Source organism: Equus caballus, chromosome 25 (assembly GCF_041296265.1).
Source record: "Equus caballus isolate H_3958 breed thoroughbred chromosome 25, TB-T2T, whole genome shotgun sequence".
Lineage (NCBI taxonomy): Eukaryota > Metazoa > Chordata > Mammalia > Perissodactyla > Equidae > Equus > Equus caballus.
Window position 1 is genome coordinate 16,379,212 of NC_091708.1, and position 20,477 is coordinate 16,399,688.

Here is a 20,477-nt window from a genome sequence, read left to right on the forward strand (position 1 = left end):
TACTCACACTCCTCCTGAGAACACAAAATAAAACACTTTTGTAATCCCTTTCTAAGTCTCTGCTTCTAGGGAACCAGATATTTCAAAGACACCTTATAAGAGTTCATTGTTGTGGAATTCAGGTGAAAAAATTTTGGAAAATTCTACCAATATCTGCTAATTGTAAGGGTCCAGGCATTGGAGGTATGGATAGGCTATGGGAAGGACAAGGGAAATCCATTTTGGAGTTCTTTCCCCTGGCATAGGTATATTACATTCCAGGGCAACAGTCGCTCAATCAAAACTACTTGCTTTTCTCTGAAATGATTTCTCAGTAGCAATATTCTGATTTGAGAAGGAAACTCACTGTAGTATTTATCTATAGCTGCAAAATGAATTACTACATTGTAGTCACTAAAACAATGCACATCCTCTAGGCCAGGAATCTGAGCATGGCACAGCTGGGTCTTCTTCCTCAGGGTCTCTCATAGACATTAATCAGGGTTTTGTCTGTGTGTGGGCTCTCATCTGAGGCTCACCTGGAGAAGGATCCATTTCCAAGGTTGTGTGGTTGTTGGCACTATTCAGTTCCTTGTGGGCTGTCAGATCAAGGGCCTCAGCTCCTTGTTGACTGTCAGCTGGATAGCACCCTCAGTTCCTTGCCACATGGGCCTCTCCACATGGCAGTGTACTTCATAAAAAGCAGTGAGGGAGAACACCAATAGATAGGGTCTGCTAGCAAGAGAAAAGTTGCAACCTAATGTAACATAATCCCATGTACGACATCCCTTCATTTCCACTGTAGGCTATTAGAAGCAAGTCATAGATCCTGCTCACAGTCAAGGGAGAGGATTACTCTGGGGCAAAAGTACCAGGAGGCAGGGACCACTGGGGTCACTGTTAGAGAGTCTGTCTGCTGCCACATCCACTAATTTAGATCAAGGAGTTCTGGAAATGAGGATGAGTCCTTGGAAGAGTAGAGGAATATCTATTAAGAGCCATTTAACAATTTTAGATCATTAGTAGTAAAAGAATTAAGGAGAAAACATGTAGTTTTATCACATAGAAAGAAGTCTGATGTGGCTTTTTTTTTCCTGGCATAAATTCTTGCCTGTATGGCCAGCTGAATTAGAAGTGGGAGAGAACTAAGCGCCTCTTATGATGGGAGAAGATTTTCTCTAAACCCAGCTGAGTTGGCATCCATGCAACAGATTTCAACAAATGTAGAGAAAACGCTTTCAGAGAAAATATGCTTTGGCTGCAGCTTCCTATAGTGTCAACTTCCTTCCCACATTCTTGAAATCACTGCACAACTGAGGTGACAACATCAACCTACATCACCGCCCTCCAGCTTACTTCCCAGGAGCATACATTTCAACATGTTAGGAATAAAGCAAGCAAGATGAAGATCAATAGAAAGACTCCTTCTCCCAATTAATCCATTATGCTAAACCCACCACTCTCATGCTTTGGTAATGGAGGAGATTAACACATTCTATACCAACAGTGTGAAAAATTTAGTTGAAGAGCATATATTTGAAGAAGACTTACCCAAGGAAACAAAATCAAATTTTAGGTACTATCTATTTTGGAGTAATATTAAGGATAACATGGTGTCTGACATGAACATGAATGTTATGTTTAATAATGAGCCACAGGGATTTTTGTTAAGGAACTAAAAAAAGTAAATTTAATAAAAGTAATAATGTTATTAAAGCATTCGAAGTGGTAAAGAACAAAATTATCACTGCAAAAAAAATGTATCATTAAGGCATAGTTGATAAAATTACCTAGAACACCAAAGAAAAACTACAAGATTTTTATGAAAGTTATAATAAAAAGAGGTTAGAGAAAAGAATAAGATAATGGTGATTCAATATACCTATGATTTGTGTTCCTAGGGAAGAGACTAGACTAGAGTAGAAGAAATGAAAAAGACTAGAACAGAGTAAAAACTAAATATAAGAGAAATTTCCTGAATTGAAGGTAGATCTTAATCTGTCTATCTGCAGGGCCCTCCATGTGTCAGGAAAAATTAATGAAAAGCAACCCACGCTAAGATCTCTTCTGATGAGGTTATTGTATTTCAAAAACTAAAAAGCTCTGTGCAAGTGAGTAGAGGGGCAGAAACACATTACCAGAAGGGGAAACAAACTTTTGTTGTCCTCAGTCATGAAAGATGTTAGAAAAGAGCAGAAAAATGTTTTGAAGGAAAAGAATTTTCTACTTCAGGAAGAGTTTTTCTTCAACATAAAGGAAATAAAAAATTATCACTCCTGCACCTCTTAAGTGTGGTAACAAACCAAAAAAGCAAAACTTTGGTAGACACTAATTAATCAAGGGGCAAATTGAACTAATGAATTTATAAGTGGGGGATTGATAAATAAAATGTCTAAGAAGTTATTAGCTTTGAATTCACTTCAGCCAAAAATTACATGCAAAATGTGTGGCCTTACAGATGTATATGTATAACAGTAGATTCACAAGCTACTATCTTAAATTATAAGAACCTATTTAGCACTTATATATTTCCCACTTAGTCATTATTCACTTAAATTTAATTTATAAGATATATAATATAATTTGGACATATTTTATAAGATCAATTGTACACTATTGTATTCTCTTATTTTCACCTTTATTTTGAAGTCTCTATTCTGACTGATGGGAAGTTTAATTACAATCTATTCTCAATTATTTTCTTTAAATTAGTACTTCCTGTGTGATAGTCTATTTTCTGCATGCTGGCATTTATGCAGGTGAATGATATCTTAGCTAGGTATAAAATTCTTATATTGCATTCTTTTCTCTTCAAAGTCTGTCAACACTAGTCCATCAAATTCCAGCTTATAGTTTTTCAGATAAGTCCAATGCTTTTTTTTTTCTTTGTAGAAATTTCTCCTTTCTGCTAGAAGAGGGTAGAAGTTTACTTTGGAGACAGGATTTTTACCAGGCTAGGTAAGGCTGGGTGAATGTTTTCTAAAGTCAATACTGGAATTCATTGATCCCTTTCAATCTGAAGCCTCAAAAATGTCTTAAACTCAGGGAAATAAGATTTTTTAAATTACTTTTTAGTTTTTGAAGAAGATTAGCCCTGAGCTAACATCTGCTGCCAATCTTCCTCTTTTTGCTGAGGAAGACGGGCCCTGAGCTAACATCATGCCCATCTTCCTCTCCTTTATATATGGGATACCTGCCACAGCATGGCTTGACAAGCAGTGCATAGGTCTGCACCTGGGATCTGAACCAGCAAACCACAGGCCACCAAAGCGGAACATGCTCACTTAACCTCTGCACCACTGGGCTGGCCCCAGGGAAATAAGATTTTTGTCTGTTATTTATTTATTTTGTCTTCCATTTATATGGTGGGTCTTCCAGATTTGTCATCCGTATTAGTTTCCAAGGGTTGCTGTAACAAATTACCACAAACCAGGTGGCTAAAAACAACAGAAATTTATTCTCTAACAGTTCTGAAGACTAGAAGTCCAAAATCAAGGCATGAGCTAAGCCATGCTCCCTCTTCAGTCTCTAGAGAAGAATACTTTCTTGCCTCTTCTAGCTTCTGGTGGTGGCCAGCAATCCTTGGTGTGTTTTGGCTTGTGGCAGCACAACTCCAGTTTGTCTCCTTATTCACATGGCCTCCTTCCTTGTGTATCCTCTGTGTCTTCAAATCTCTCACTCCCTACAAGGACACCAGTCATTGGATTTACAGCCCATCCTAATTCAGTATAACCCCATCTTACCTTGATTACATCTATAAAGACTAAATAAGGTCACATGCAAGGTATGGGGTTAGGACTTCAATGTAGTTTTCTGGGGGACACAATGCAACTCATAATATCATTCAAGCTTCTAAACTCATGATATCCATCTCTTTATGAGATGCTTATACTTTGTATTCAAGGACACATATTTTAGCAGTTAACATCAGCACGAATTAATCTATTAAATTTTAACATTAAAACATTTTTAGTTGAAAAAAACAGTTTTATTTTGTGCCACAATTGAATCTCTTTGTGTTCATAACGGTTTTTTGCCAGAAGATGCCTGTTTTGAGTGTTCTTCTGGGCCTGTCCCTCTGTGAGTGGCTGAAGGTCCGTAGATGTGTCTTTTTCTTCATCTGCTCATGTCCCATCTTTTGGGCATGGGGTTCCTGATCTCTCTTATGTGGGATCTACCTTATGTTGAGGTGGGAATTTCAGCAGTCTCATTCCCTGAGGGTCAATGATGTAGCAGATAATGATTTGTCAGTTTCTCATTTGGGTCCCAAAGGGGAAGCTTTTTGCTACTCTTGTCTCCTCAATTGCAATATCTAGGGCAGGGATCTTCAACCTGTCTGCACACGGAGCAATTCCTTAGGAGTAATTCTTAATTAGGCATTGGTATGCCTAGTCCCTGTCCGTGGTTTATCTAATCTGGATTTCTAGTTCTTGGGTTAGATGTGGAACTTTTTATACTTTCAGGTAAATATGAATCCCTGGCCATCTTGTTGAAATGCAGATTCTGGTTCAGGAAGTCTGGAGTAAGACCTGATCCAGTATTTCTAACAAATTCCCAAGTGCTGCTGATGCTGAAAGTAGTCAAAGAACTGGTTCTCAAACTTGCCTGTGTGTTGGGATCACCTGGCGGACCTCAAAAATACTAATGCTTCTATCCCACCCCCAGAGATTCTGATTTAATTGGCATGGAGTGTGGCCTGGACAATGGGAGGCTTAAAATCTCCCCAGGTGTTTCTAATTTGGAAAACCACTGGGCTAGAGCCTCACGGTCAGGGTCAACTGAGTTGCTTTGTTAATTTCTCTGCCGTTCTTCAAGAATTGTCCTTCCTTGGGGCCAGCCTGGTGGCACAGTGGTTAAGTTCACGTGGTTCGGCAGCCCAGAGTTCTCTGGTTTGGATCATGGGTTCAGACCTAGCACTGCTCGTCAAGCCATGCTGAGGCAGCATCCCACATAGAACTAGAAGGACGTACAATTAGGATATACAACTATGTCCTGGGGCTTTGGGGAGGCAAAAAAAAAAAAAAAAAGGAAGATTGGCAAAGATTTTAGCTCAGGGCCACTCTTTCTCACCAAAAAACGCATATTTAAAAAAAAAGAATTGTTTTTCCTCTCAGGGATCCTTGGCTAACAGAGGGCCAACATCCCTCTTGCCAGGTGTTATATTCCATTTTCCTGAGCTTTGCACTGCTGTCCTTGGCTCGTCTCCATCCTGAGGGGAAGAAGTTGCAGGTCTGTTCTCTCCATCCAGACCTCAGCAGAGCCTAAGACCTGACTTGTCATCTCCAGGCCCTGCCTGGCAGCTTCCATACTCAAGAGGCTGATTGTTGGATGGGAACTGGGATGGTAAGGCAGTAGGGTTGTGTTTAAGTGAATCTCTTCTCCAAATCCAAATCTTTAATTTTCAAGAGCTCTGTCTTTTCTGATTTGTGTTTGCTTTCATAATGTAGTGTTTTGTTTTAGAGAAGCGATATCTTCTTAAATGTCATTGAAGACTCTAACTTGAAGGTCTTTCTTTCTTTGTCAGTTTCTTATTTCTCTTACCTTTTCCTAAGGTTATTTTTCATTTGTCTGTTGTTTGTTTTCAAATCTTGGTATTTCTTTTGCATGCTGTGGCCTTTCCTCAAATGTATCATTTGCTCACATTTAGAATTGGGTGACAGTATGTCTGACTGTAGAATTTATGTAGAGAGTTAAGGTTTATTCACTGCCAGGCTTTCTCCAGAATAAGGAGCAGAAACCGGCTATTAGGTTAGAGTACACCTATATAATAGAGTGAGGAGGTCTTTATCTTTTGGCACCAACACCTAGCCTTTGCTGCCTTAGTTCTTTCTAGATGGTTGTTTGTTCAGAGTTGAGTACAAAGCTTTAGGCCATTAGAAGCAGGCAAGAGAGAGGTACCAACTGTTTCACAAGTTTCTATACGTAGACCTCCATCTACTGTCCATTTTTAGCTCTTTTACCCTTCCTTCCTTTTGCCATACCTTCCTTTTGGTGTGCTTGCTGGATGGATCAACTTCTTCCTTTACTGGTACTCATACCACATGAGTTCCAGGCTCGGATTTCCTTTGATATTCCTTATCTACCAAGATTCTTCTATTTACCTCTCATTGTTTATTGCTGGCTATTTTCTTTTCCTATTTGTTGTATACTTATACCTTTTAAACATTTCCTTACTATTGTGAAAGAGTCTGAAGAGGGAGAGAAAATCTGCCCTCTTGCATCAGAAACTGTACAGCATCATTTTTACGGATGCACAATATTCACCATATTTTATTTGTTCAGTGAGTATTCTGTGGTCACAAATCAATTTTCCCCAAAGTTCTATTACTATAAACAATTGTAGAATGAACAACCTTAAAATAAAACCTTGGTGCAAACACTTTGTAGATAATATCCTACATATATATTTTTAGGTTAATTTGTGTCTATTTAAAAAATGTGTTTATTTATGCACACATCCTCTCAATATAGATTGCTTCAATTTATGGTGCCCATTGTCCAGTGCTCTCTTCAACATTGGGTACAATAATTATTTCCTTAATCTCTCTTAGTGTATAAATTAAAGATTTTATCTCATTTTAAGATAATCTCTTTGAAGAGACTAGCTATGTAAACAGGATTCCCTCCTGCAAACCAGTTACTCCCTGTAATTTTACCTTATTATATCATCTTCATTACACTTAAGTAATTAGGATTTATTAGTCCCTCCTGCTCCTTTTCAAGCTCCATAAGATCAGGGGCATTGTCTTTGCAGCTGTACTTCTTGAATTTGGGAAACTTTCCCTTTATCCTCATATGGTTTTCCCACTATATTTATGCACTCTGTGTCCTAATCTCCTCTTCTTAAGAAGACACCAGCCATATTGGATTAGGTTCCACCCTAATGACTTCATTTTAATTTAATTACTTCTCTAAGGACCCTATCTCCTAAATTACTGTGAACTATAAGTATTTTCTTAATAAAAAATATGAGGGAAAGCATAATCTTTTTTTTTTTTATTGAAGTATTGATACCTAACCTCTAAATCTCAAGTTCTTGTGCCCCATTCAAAGTAAGCCAATCACTGAGACATTGGTGCTTGGAGTTGGAGAAAGGTTTATTCACATTGGGCAAAAGAAGGCAGGAGGGAGGATAGTTCTTCAGATCCACCTTGACAAGAGAAGAAAAAGGAGGGTTTTATACAGCTAAGGGCCTTGACAGGAGAAGTTTCAGAGAAACAAAGGGGTAATCCATGTTTCTTTCACTCCAGATAAGCCCTTGGGCAATCTGACTTCTGGGCTTCAACTGGCAGTTGGGGGCTGGTTATCTGGTGGTGTAACTTCCTTGACAGCCTTTGCTTTTTGCTACAAAACAAGCTCTAGATCCTTGTGAGCCTTGAGTCACCAATCAGGTTAAACAAGAAAACAGCACATTCACAAGATTAACTTCTTTTTATCTGTGTGGGGAATAAGGTTGAGGGGCAATCACGTTCTTATTGAATACAGTAACTCTCAGGTAGCTGTTTTCAGTATAGATGACATACGGTATTATATTAGTTTCAAGTGTACAACATAGTAATTCAACATCTATATACATTACAAAATGATCACCACAAGTCCGATAACCATCTGTCACCATACAAAGCTATTACAATATTATTGACCATATTCCCTATGCTGTACATTACATCCCCATGACTTATTTATTTTATAACTGGAAGTTTGTGCCTTTTAATCCCCTTCACCTATTTTGCCCATCTCCCCACCCCCAGCCCTCTGTTGACCACCAATTTGTTCTTTGTACCTATCAGTTTTTTTCTGGGGAAAGCATATTCTTGAAAGAATTTCTTAATAAATACCTTAGTCTATTATGAATGACTCAATTTTTAAAGTATTAACTTTTGCTCTAATTTTCATAGCAAAACTACTCTACAGCCTAGAGCTTACATGTGTATATAGTTGTAAATACAGCCCAGCAACAGAGGGCTTATAAAGTAAGGGACTCTCCTTTTATATCTATGAAAGTGTAGAGGACCTTCTGGCAATTATTGCATGTATCCGGGAATTTATTCTTATAGCACTGATTTAATTGCAAGAATGTTCATACTTAACTACCTTTTGTCTTTATTTTAAGCTCTTTAACCCCATACTGATCCTGGGACTTCTTTTTCTGTGATTTTAATGGTAGGGAATGAACCACCGATTTCATACAGATGTTGGAGAACCAGCCTTGCAGACAGCTGGAAGAAACAGGTGTACAGAAATCCAGAGACTATTAACATATCTAATTGAATAAGTGTTGGTAGTTACAAAAGTAATTAAGAATAAAAGAAAGCCTTGTGAAGCTCCTAACAAAAACATTGCTGGTAATCACTGCCAACTTAAAACTCATTTTGTGAAGCTTCCTGAAAAAATGGGAGCATTTTATATTGAATATTACCTTTTGTCTTGTAATTTACATAGGTATCTTTAATGAACAGCTCGTTTATAGTTCCGCTGAGTCTTTCCTGTGTGTGTTGCTGGCATCTTTGAAACAGCAGTATCAGCAATTTAGAGTAGGCAGGCTTCCTCTTGAATATTTATAGAAAGATTTTAAAAGTATACTTACCAATTTGCTTTAGATTGTTCTTTTGAAATTACCATATTTTTTCCTATACTAGAAACACCTTCTTTTAGAACAAGAAAATGGAACGTTTTCCACCATGGCTTCTTTGTTGTTAGGATGTTCAGATTGAATCCCGTGAATGGTTCCATGCAAGATTTTATGAATATTTTTGTAATTATCACAGAAGCACACGATTATTGTAAGAAAAAAAGCACAAAGGAAGTGATTTAGATAGAAAATCAATCACTCCTGATACAGCCACATGGAGAGCATGTGTTACACCTACAGCGGGATAATCTCTTACCAGGTCTGTTAGTTTGCCAGGGCTGCCATAACAAAGCACCGGGGATGGGGTAGCTTAAACAACAAAAACTTATTTTCTCACAGATCTGGGGGCTGCAAGTCTGAGGTCAAGATGTTTACAATGTTTCTTTTGAGACCGCTCTCATTAGCTTGTAAATGGCTGCCTTTCCCCCGTGTCTTCACAAGGTCTTCTTTCTGTATCTGTGCGTGTCTGTGTCCTAATCTCCTCTGCCAATAAAGACCCCGGTCACATTGGATTAGACGCCACCCTGAGGATCTCATTATAATTTAATTACCTCTCTAAAGACCCTATCTCCAAATATTGTCAGATTCTTAGGTACTGGGAGTTAGGACTTCAACATATGAATTTTAGGGGAACACAATTCAGCCCATAACCAGGCTTTCTAAAATGTGTTTTATACAGAAACTGAAATATAATAATGTACAGTTGAAATTTATGTAGTGTTAAAAGCCAACATGACCTCAATAAAATAAAATAAAAAAAAAATGTGTGTTTTGAGTGTGTGGGTTTAACAGCTTTATTGAGGTGTAATTGACATACAGTCGACTGTACATGAATAATATGTACAATATTATAGGTTTTGACATTCATATACAGCCATAATAAACCTATCCATCACCCTCAAAAGTTTCCTAATGCCCCTGTAATCTCTCTCCCTCTCTTTCCTGTCCTGCTCCCATCCCCAGACAACCACCAATCTGAGATACATTTGTTCACATTTCCTAGAATTTTATAAAATGGAATCATATAGTACATACTCTTTTGGTCTGGCTTTGTTCACACATCAAAAATATTTTGAGGTTTATTCATGTTGTAACGTGTATCACAACATCTAGAATGGTACCTGGCACATGGCAGGTACATTAATTATTAATTCAATGAATGAATAAAAGCATAAATCAATGAATATTTTAGAAGGCTAAGGAGATGGGATGTTAAATGCAATTGAATGACACTCATAAGTTTGGTGTTCTCTCTGAAGCATTTTATACAGGTGAGTATATGAACCAGGTTTGTAGTTTAGAAAATATCTCTGGTGGCAACTTGAAGGATGAATTTGCAGCAGGGAAAGGCTAAAAGCAGGGGACTGGTTATTAAAAATTCTTATATAACGATTCCTATATATTGTGTTTGTGCAGCGTCATCCATGTTAAAATATCCAGTGAGCAACTGAAAATGTGAACAAGTAAGAAGAATTATTTTTGAGGGTGTAGAAGGGTGAGTGGGAAAATTAGGATAAAGGAAATAATTTTCCTAAATCTATTTGTAAAGTTGCCGAATAACCTTATAAATACATCCTGATACAGGGGAAAGAAAATAGGTATCAGAAACTCTGGTCCCAAATATTAACTCTCTCCTAACCCTTAAGACTTTAAGCAAGTAACACAATACCTTTGTGCTTGTTTCCTCATGTTTTTAGGACTCTTTATTGCTTACATTTTCAAATTTCACAATGATGGACCTAGATGTGGATCTTATTTTCTGTGCTAGGGCCTTCCATCTTGAAGACTGGCAGGATTTCAGCATTGAGGAATTCCTCTCCATTATTTATTTGGTAACTTTTTTTCTTCCCTGTATTCTCTGTAGTCTGTTTTTGGAAATCCTATCACTTGGGTAGAGATACTGATATTTTTGGTTTGGTATGTCTTTATATTTGGTCTTACATTTTTCATTTTTTTCCAGTCTTGATGAGGTTTTCTTAATCTTATTCCCCAACTTGACTATTGAAAATTTTATTTTATTAATCTTTTTTTGTAGTTTCCTGAGAGGTATTTCTGGTTTCTTTATTGTTATTTTTTTCACAGCAGCCTGTTCATGATTTATGGATATCATATTGTCTGGGCTATTTCCTAGAATATTAATTACACTATTTTAAACTTATTTTTTCTTCCTTGATTTATCTCTGTTTAATCTGGGGTCATCCCCACCCTTTCTGTTTGTTTTGGTCTTTCTTTCTTTTTTCTTCTTCAAGAATGTCACCTAAGCTAACAACTGTTGCCATCTTTCTTTTGTTTTTTTCTGCTTTACCTCCCCAAATCTCCCTGGTACATAGTTGTATATCCTAGTTGCAGGTCCTTCTAGTTGTGGCATGTGGGACACTGCCTCAACATGGCCTGATGAGTGGTGCCATGTCCACGTCCTGGATCCCAACTGGTGAAACCCTGGGCCGCTGCAGCGGAGGGTGCAAACTTAACCACTTGGCCACAGGTCCGACCCCCTGTTTTGGTCTTTATTATTTCATACCATAATTTTTTTTCTCATAAATCTATTGATTCTCAGCTGTCTATCTACTTTTAATAACAAAGTTCTCCCTAAACATTTCATTTAATATCTTTCAACAGAACTCTGCTCCTATGCCCTGCTCTTGACTGGGGGTAGATACCTGCCTACAGGCTGTTATCCATGGTTATCTATGTTATCCTGATGAGAGGGGTTAAAGATGGTGGAAATGACAGTTCTGTTCATGGAGTGTCAGTTAACCTTTTCAGTTCTACTTCTAACTCCTGCTCTACGTCGTACTGAGAATTTCAAGATAATCTCTCAAGGGATTTGTTGGTTGAAAAAAATACCTTCTCTGCTGCAGTCTTGTCACATTCTTTTGATGTTGCAGCTCTCTTCTCTGTTTCATTAGTAAATGTTCCAATATGTGTCTTCCAGAAATTTGTTGAAATCTACCTCCTGCTAATGATTCCTTTCTTGTTTTCTTTTTGTTGTTGTTATGGGTTTATAACAATTTTAAATTCTTGTTTTAGTCTTCTATTATTATTACTGAAAGTTCGGTCTCTGATCCTGGTGCCAATCCAAATAACGAGAACAGAGTCTTGGGTAAAAAAGGAAAGCCTTTACTTTGCGGGGCAGAGGGAGAAAAGCAAAGGGCCAGTGGCCCCTGAAATTGCTTGCTCCCTGTTAAGAAACAGGTAGGGGTTTTCATTTGGGGTTTTAGGTAGGGGAGGGGTACCGTGGCCTTCTTGGTCAGCATTTTCCCATCGGCCTGTGTCTGGGGCTGCTTCCAACAGAGGAGACAAAGGATTTCTCAGATGAGTGTCCTTGGCTGTTTATCTCCATGGTGGAAAGCAGACTCTGACATCAGGAAGCTGAGAAGTTGGGCCTGGGAAGCTTCGATTTCTTGACGTTCTCTGGACATTAGTTTCTCTGTAAAAGACTTCAAGGTCCTGTGATTAGCCACAACTTTAGTGGGAGCCCAGCATGAGGCCATCTGGGCTTTAACACTTTGTAACTTCTATTTGGCTCTATAGCTCAGGGGGTCAGAGGTTAAACAAACAAATATTTACATATGAGTGTAACTAAAGAAGCAGGGAACTGGGAATGTGTGCCTTCAGTTTTAATGCATATATGTGGGGTTCACTGTAGGGGAACCAATATCAGGGCTGATATTAACTAAGAGGTGGTAACATTGTCACTTTATGGTCTCAGCTTGATCTCAGTTAACCGTCTTGAAGTTTTTAAAGAGGAACACTACTGCCCAACTTAAAATGTTCTGAAGATTAAATGATATAATGTATGTGAAATTTCTTATTCACATATAAAATACTAGTTCCACTTTCCCATCATGTAAGAATGTCTTCTAGCTGATCTTCAGTCTGCTAACTCCCCAGCAGGAGTGACAAAATTTTAGCCTATCTGATATTTAATTTTGAACTTCCTCGTCACAGGAAGCGAACACCCTTCTTTACCATTCGGAAGAGGATTCTACTGGTTATGGATATTTTAGAAAGCTGATCCTGGCTCTACTTTTCTTCCTGATACAGCCTGCCTTCTAGTCAATATTTTGCTTTGTAGCATTTTTCCCCAAAAAAACACATTTGCAAAAGGAGATTTAAGTTGTGGCTTTGGGAACAAATATTTCAAAATTTGACCAAACTCAAGCACAAAGATCGATCTTTCAAACAGGAAATATTTACTCAATCTCCAATACAGAATGGACAATATTATACTATATATACCCAGCAGGAGGTTAGAATCTCATTGGGTAGACAGGGCAGAGACATGGAAAGATGTGTATGATACAATACATGGTGTGAAATGTATCAGGTCAGAGTCACAGCTAATAAACACTTCAACAGTCTAATAGGGAAAGATTTGCTGTGGTTTTATGTGTTGAGAGGAGACTTTAGCCTTTCTTTCTTAGAATATAAGCTCAAGAAGTCAACGACCTTATCTCCATTGGCTACTATGTATTCTTTAAGCCTAGAACAGTTTCCAACATTTAGTAAGGACTCAATAAATGTATGATGGATTAATGAGGATTGTAAAATTGTGTTGCAATTTAAAGGAAACAGATAACTTGAGCAGGTGGAGAGAAGGTAGCGAGAACACCATAGGTACAAAATAACAACAAAAAAGTAGAGGAGGAATAACCAACATGAATTTGCAGAAGAGGATAGACTGCCCTGGTTCAAGAGTTCATTTTGAAAGTTAGTGAGGGGTTAAGTTGTAGTAGGCTCCGAGTAGCCTGTGAAGGCCTCTATATAGCAGGGGAAATAATCTGGATTTTATCTCACTGGCTTTAGTGAGACATTAACAATCATTGAGAAGAAAAATGATTTGATATTAGCAGTCATTTTGCAATCCATTTTGAATGTTTTAATTCTGTTAAGGGATGGTGTAGTAGGCAGAATTCCTAAAATGATCTTCAAAGATTCCTTCCCTAATCGCTGGGACCTCTGAATACGAAGTGACCTCTGAATCATTCTTATGATTATGTTATGTTATATGGGCCTGATCTAACCACATAGTCCTTAAAAGCCAAGAGTTTTCTCTGGCTGGTGTCTGAAGAGAAACTCAGAATGATTTGAAGCATGGGAAGGACTTAATGCACAGTCCTGTCTTTGAAGATGGAGAGGGGCCAAGTGAGAAAATGTGGATGGCCCTAAGGAGGTGAAGGAGAGGTTCTCAACTGACAGCTAGCAAGGAAATGGTGACCTCAGTATTATTACTGTAAGGAATTGAATTCCAGTAACAACCTGAATAAGCTTGGAAGCTTTCTTTCCAGAGCTCTAATAACAGCTCAGATGGTCAGAACTTTGACTTCAACCTAGGAGATGCTAAGCAGAGGACTGAGCTGAGCCCCCCTAGACTTCTGACCTATGGAACGGTGAGATAATAAATGAGTATTGTTTTGAGTTCTTAAGTTTGTGGGAATTGTTATGCAACTATACAAAACAATTACAGAAATGTTACAGGAGGAGGAACAGCAGTCAGGGAGACCAGGTTATTTGTGCATCTCCTCTATACTTGCTCACTTACAAAGCAAAGGTGATGTGTCTTGAAATTCCTGAGTAATTAAAAAGGAATAGTTGTGTATTTTATTATATTCTCAGCACTCATCATACCTCACTGTTCTAGTCAATGATTAAGGAAAAAACCCATTAGATCTATGAACAATGGTATAGCAGATTTTATTTTTGTCCAAGGTATTTACTGCCTTTCCATGTGAGAAAGTTATCTTTCTTTGCTCCATTGTTATAAGACTAGCCCTTGTAACTGTTTTGGACAATGACATATGAACAGAAGTAGCATATACCTCTTTCCACCAGAAGCTTCAAAGCCATTGCATGGTTCTGCCAGCCTTTCTGTTCCTTTTGTCACAGACCTGGATGTGTGGATTGGGCTTCCCTTTCAGCCCAGGTTTTGGAGTAGAGGTGCTGTGAAGCAGAACTGAAGCTAACATGCGATAAACATGAAGGATGAACAAGAAATCAATGTTCGTTATTGTAAGCCAATGAGAATTTGGCATCACTTTTTACCACAGCATGACTTGCCTAAACTGGCTGAGTCAATTCGTAGCACACCAGCAGAGACCTGCTGTAACAAAAGCTGAAAATATGAGGCATTGGCTTTATGGGGAGCAATGGATGGTGAAGAATCTGTTTTGGGAAGCTAGAAAGATGGAGCCCAACTTATGCAGTGATGAGATATTTGATATAAAGTTTGCTACAGTAACATGGAAGGCAGATAAAATGCCAAATGATCTCACGCCATTAGGTGGAGATATGGGAAATACAATATCAGTAGTGCTTCCTAATTACTATGGCTGAATTTAACAGACCATTAACTGATTTTCAAACTAGTTTGTAAAATAGAATCAACTATGATTAAAACTCAACATTTTGATAAGGACCTAAGCATGGATATGGGTTTCCCATCCTTTGTTTTATTTTATATCTATATCTATAGCTATATCTATGTCTATGTCTATTTTTTGGTGAGAACAATTAAGATCCACTACTTTTAGCAAATTTCAAATATATGATACATTACTGTTAATTATAGTCACCATGCTGTATATTAGCTCTCCAGAACATAATCATCCTGTGTATCTGGCACTTTGTATCCTTTGGCCAAAATCTCCCTATTTCCGCCGCTCCTCAGCCCCTGGTAACCACTATTCTAGTCTCTACTTCTAAGAGTTCAACGTTTTTAGATTTCACACATAAGTGAGATCATGCAGTATTTGTCTTTCTGAATCTGGCTTATTTCACTTTGCATAAAGTCCTTTAGGTTCACCTTTGTTGTTGCAAAAGACAAGATTTTCTTCTTTTTTAAGGCTGAAATATTATCCCATTGTATGTTGATACCTCATTTTCTTTATCCATTTATCCATTGATGGACACTTATCAACCAATTATAGTTGATTCCATGTCTTGGCTACGTTGAACAATGCAGCAATGAACATGGGGGCGCAGATGTCCTTTGAGATAGTGAATCTTCGAAGATAGTGAATCTTTGGATAAATAGAAGTAGGATTGCTGGATCATATGGTAGTTCTATTTTTATTTTTTTGAGGAACCTCCACACTGTTTTCTATAGTGGCTATACCAATTTGCATTGCCACCAACAGTGTGCATCCTTGCCAATCCTTGTTATCTCTTGTCTTTTTGATAACAGCCATTCTAACCGGTGTGAGGTTATATCTCATTGTGGTTTTGATTTGCATTTCCCTGATGATTAGTGATGTTGAGCATCTTTTCAGATATCTGTTGGCTATTTGTATGTTTCCTTTTCAGAAATATTTATTCAGATATTTTGCCCATTTTTAAATTGAATTGTTTGGTTTCTTGCTATTGAGTTGTATGAGTTCCTTATATATTTTGGATATTAACTTCTTATTGAATATATGGTTTGCAATATTTTCTCCCATTCCATAGGTTGTCTCTTCACTCTGTTGATTGTTTCCTTTTTTGTCCAGAAGCTTTTTAGTTTGATGCAATCACATTTGTCTTCTTTGTGTCTGTTGCCTGTTTTCAGTGTCATATTAAAAAAAATATAGGCAAAAAACCATTGTCCAGATCCATGTCAAGAAGCGTTTTCCCTATGTTTTCTTCTAGTAATTTTATGATTTCAAGTATTACGTTTAAGTCTTTAATCTGTTTTGGGTGGATTTTTGCATATGGTGTTAAGTAAAGGTCCAATTTCATCTTTCTACTGAGCAATAGGAGGACTTTCCATTTAAAAAAGTCAATTTTCTATTTTTATAAGAGCTGATGGAAATTGACCTTAGGCATATCTTCTAGCAAAGAATATTTAATGGATGGAACAATCTCTGTGGTATCTAGAACACATATTAGAAGGGATAAAAATACTATTTCAATGAGTCAGGAAGATGAGAAAATTGAGAGAATGAAGCAGCAGCTAGGAAGTGGAGTGGCTGAGTTTTGTTACTATATGGTACTTTTCATATATTTCTGTGTGAGAAAGATTACTGACCAATTGCAATTAGCACCTAGGATGATACTTACTTGAAATTACAATTCTATTCCTAATGCTTAACCAGAAAAATCTCAACAATCTGGGTGAATTGTTATAAAACACAAAGAACTTTCATCTTTTCAAAAGATTAAAAAAAAGTAAAAACCTTTAGTTTTTCTCTCATATAAGAAGGTTGCCCTCACATTAGTACAGTAAACTTGTATTTTGTATAAAATAACTTGACCCCTGTGCATAAAGTAGCACTTTGGACAGGCACATGGTTAATGGGTTTTTTGAGGAACCTCATAATGTACTACATAGCAGATTTGTATATGTTACTACTCAGAGTTAGCTGAACTGCAAAATTTGAGGGCACAGCCCACAAGGCTGCCTTCACTTTTGACACTAACTGCAAGTTTGGAGGATTCCTAAGCCACCTTTAGGTTAGATAACTGTCCAGGAGGGCTCACAGAATTCACTACAGTCTATTATATTGACAGTTAATGTTTATTACAGGGAAAGGATACAGATAAAAGTCAAAGGAAAATGATACCTATGTGAGATGATGGATGGATTAACTAAGCTTATTGTGGTAATCATTTTGCAATATATATGTATATCAAATTGTTACATTATACCCCTTAAATTTACACATTATATGTCAACTATATCTCAATAAAGGTAGGGGGAAAATCAGCTAAAGGAAGAGATGGATAAGGCAGAATCTGGGAGGGTTCCAAATGAAGCTTCCATTGTTCTCTTTCACGCAGTTAGGAAGTGTTGCCCTCTTGGCCTTGATGTGTGACAATACATACAAAGTATTGCCAACCAGGGAATCTCACTTGAGCCTTATTCCAGTTTTTATTTGAGTGTCATTATGTAGGCATGATTCATTGATTGCTCTCATGGTTGAGCTCAGTCTGTAGGTCAACTGATACTGAATGATCCAAAAGCCCCACCTTAGATCACAGGATTAATCTTTTTGGCATAACCAGGCCCCATTCTAAGACTATTGAGTAGGGCTGACCACATCCTAAAATCTAGTGTGTCCAGCCCCAATGAAATAAAGATACCACTATCAGATATAATATAAATTACCTTCAGGAAGCCAAAATTAAAGCCAGACCTCTCTTTTGGCCAAGACAAATTCTTCACTACACACTTGCCCATAAGAAAAGATACTACCATACTGTAGGGAGGCAGAAAGTAACTTGGGATCCTTTGCCTCACAGTGTTCATTTTATATACTGACCCTTCTTTGCCCCTCCTCCCCCAATTAGATAACTCTGGCCTCATGTTTCCCATGGAACCAAAGTAATTTTTGGTTATGCAAAAGTAAAATGAAGACATACCTCAGATTTGAAGATTTTGTGAGGCATTGTGAGGCACTTTTTGGATCTGGAATCTGTCATCCAATGTATCTGTTCTCTTCTAAGCTCTTTGTGTCACTCACGTTTATGAGTGTGCTTTCTAGTTCGTTTATAGATAAAGCTTTGGAGAGAACAGATCAAGGACATCCTTGTGGCAATGCATTGAAATTTATTTATATGCCAAGTTTGGGATATTTGTTCAACCAGTTCTTATTCCATCTTCTTTGTAATAATAACAGAACAGGATAGTGTTTTTATTCCTAGGAACTGTTTCATGTCTGCCCCAGCCTATTACCAAAGATTCATAGCCATGGGTATATAACCCTGAAATTTTTCATAATTTTTTCTGTATGAAAAGACCCTGGGACTACACTTTTGTGTTCCCTTCAGATTTTAGTGGCAGCCAAAGGCATAAACAAGATTCCTATATGTTATAACTCTACCCTGATCTCATTTATTGTTTGCATTAGTGGAACCATAAAAATAGCTTTAAACAGATTTATTAAACCCACTCAGCTCTCTAAAAACTTCCTTAATTTGCACTATTTAAAAACTCTCTAGTCATTCATCAGAAATCATGAAAGTTGAAAGATATTCAGGGTGTTTGATTTTGCCTAATTTGCTATTATAGTAATAAAGAATGTTGACAAAAGGAAATTCCCAATACACCTAAAACAAACCCTCTTAGAATATTTTCAATTCACTGCATATTTATTGAATAACTTTGTCCTAGAAAAGAGTAACCTCTATTTCTCACAGGACTACATTAATACATTTATTAGGCCAAGAAGTATTTAGCTTGAGATATCTTGCCTAGATGTTGATATCTGAGGATATTTAGAATATTTCCATGCCATAGAAGCTTGCAGAGCTATCAAAGCATGTGAATTAAAACAGCCTGACTATATTGTTATCTATCCATTGCACTAACAAAAATTAGTAATCATGAGAAAATGCAATGTTGATAGGACTTTAGGCAGTATATTCACTGCTAGTGACACTGTTAGAGGATTTAGCCTTTCTACAAAACAATTAAACAGTATCCAAAAAGAGTTAAAAATTGTCCACGTCCTTTGACCAAGAATTTACCCAAAAGGAAAAAGAAATTCAATTTTAAGTCATTCACTGAATTTCAGGGTTTTTTCTAATATTGAAAAATTGAAAATAACCCAAATCTCACTTACAGAGAATAAACTAGAACACGTGAACATCACGGGATTCCAAACATTGGGAAGGTGTTTGAGGGCAGCTTACCTTGCCTCCCAAATCTGGCTGTGTGTCATACTCACCAAGGGAGCTTTTTAGTTCTTTGTCTGATATAACTCCTTCATAGATGGTGTATTTATTTGGGATTAATTCCAGAGAGGTGACAGATGGGATTGGGAATATAAATGGGGCCATTGTCAATATTTGCCCAATGGGTTTTGTGGGAAACCGCACAAAAATGATAATTGTTTGGCCTATAAAGCTGCTTGGGTCCACAATATTCTCACGTGAATGCATGTCCCTGCTATACTACATCAGAACGAAGAGAATTCTTTCATTCAGCTTCATGACAGGGTGATGAGAGGGCAGTGGGCCCCTCTGTGGAGCCAAAGGGTGGGACATGCTGGCTGTCCACGTTAACAGCCTGTTTGCCCCACCCAAAACTAGTTGAGTTAATAGAAATTAGCTGAAAAAGTATGAACACGGTGACTTTTTGTTTTTGTCTTCAAAGGGATTAAATAATGAAGAGGTAGTAAAGAGCTCATATTTAAGTGCTTTCCGGATCTGAGACCACAGAGCTAGACCATTTTATTTCAGATTCTCTGTGAGAAGCCATGATTATATGATAGATAGAGCTACATGCCCTTCCCTATTCTCAGTATTTGTGGCTTACGGTGGTGGTATTGATGATATGGTTTACCTAGTACTATCTGGCATTCAGTTTGGTCTTTGATCAGTGGACTTCCTAGTTAGAAGACAAAGTCTGACTAGTTCTTTGCTGTCTGACTCTTATTTCATTTACCCACATATCCGTGCAAGACAGAGAACCAGAAAGTGTCTGGGTCAGAGGTGAATATCTCTGGAACAGTCCCTAGGCACTGGGTAGATATTGAATTAAGCTGACCCTTTATGGTGTGGTTCTTCAATCAGGCTTCTGTAATTGCATTTGGATCACCTGCCACTGGAGGGCACTATTAGAATAGCTGTGGGAAAAGGCAGTTCTGGAATAAAACACTAGCCATCAATGGCCACTAGGCAAAATTTAGAGTTGGGGGGTGGGGCGTGAGGGTGAAAAACTGGAGGCTAGGAGCTTGGCATTGAAAACTTTGTGCACATTTCTTTCCCCTGCCTGATGAAGTTTGCAGGTCCTCTGCTATCCACTGAATCCAAGTGGAGGTGAAGTTGAGCTATGTTGGCTTCAGAGATGCTGTTGTGTGTGCATCACAGCATCAGTTCACAAGGTAGTTCTTGAAATCCTCACTGTTTAAGAACAACAGCTCCAACTTATCTCTCAGGTGATATG

At 37.7% G+C, this 20,477-nt stretch overlaps 1 long non-coding RNA gene across 1 annotated transcript in view; it reads left to right on the forward strand.

Moving 5' to 3' along the window:
• LOC138920718 (uncharacterized) overlaps positions 1 to 20,477 on the forward strand; it is a 44,014-nt gene that overhangs the window by 5,213 nt on the left and 18,324 nt on the right. The window lies entirely within an intron of this gene.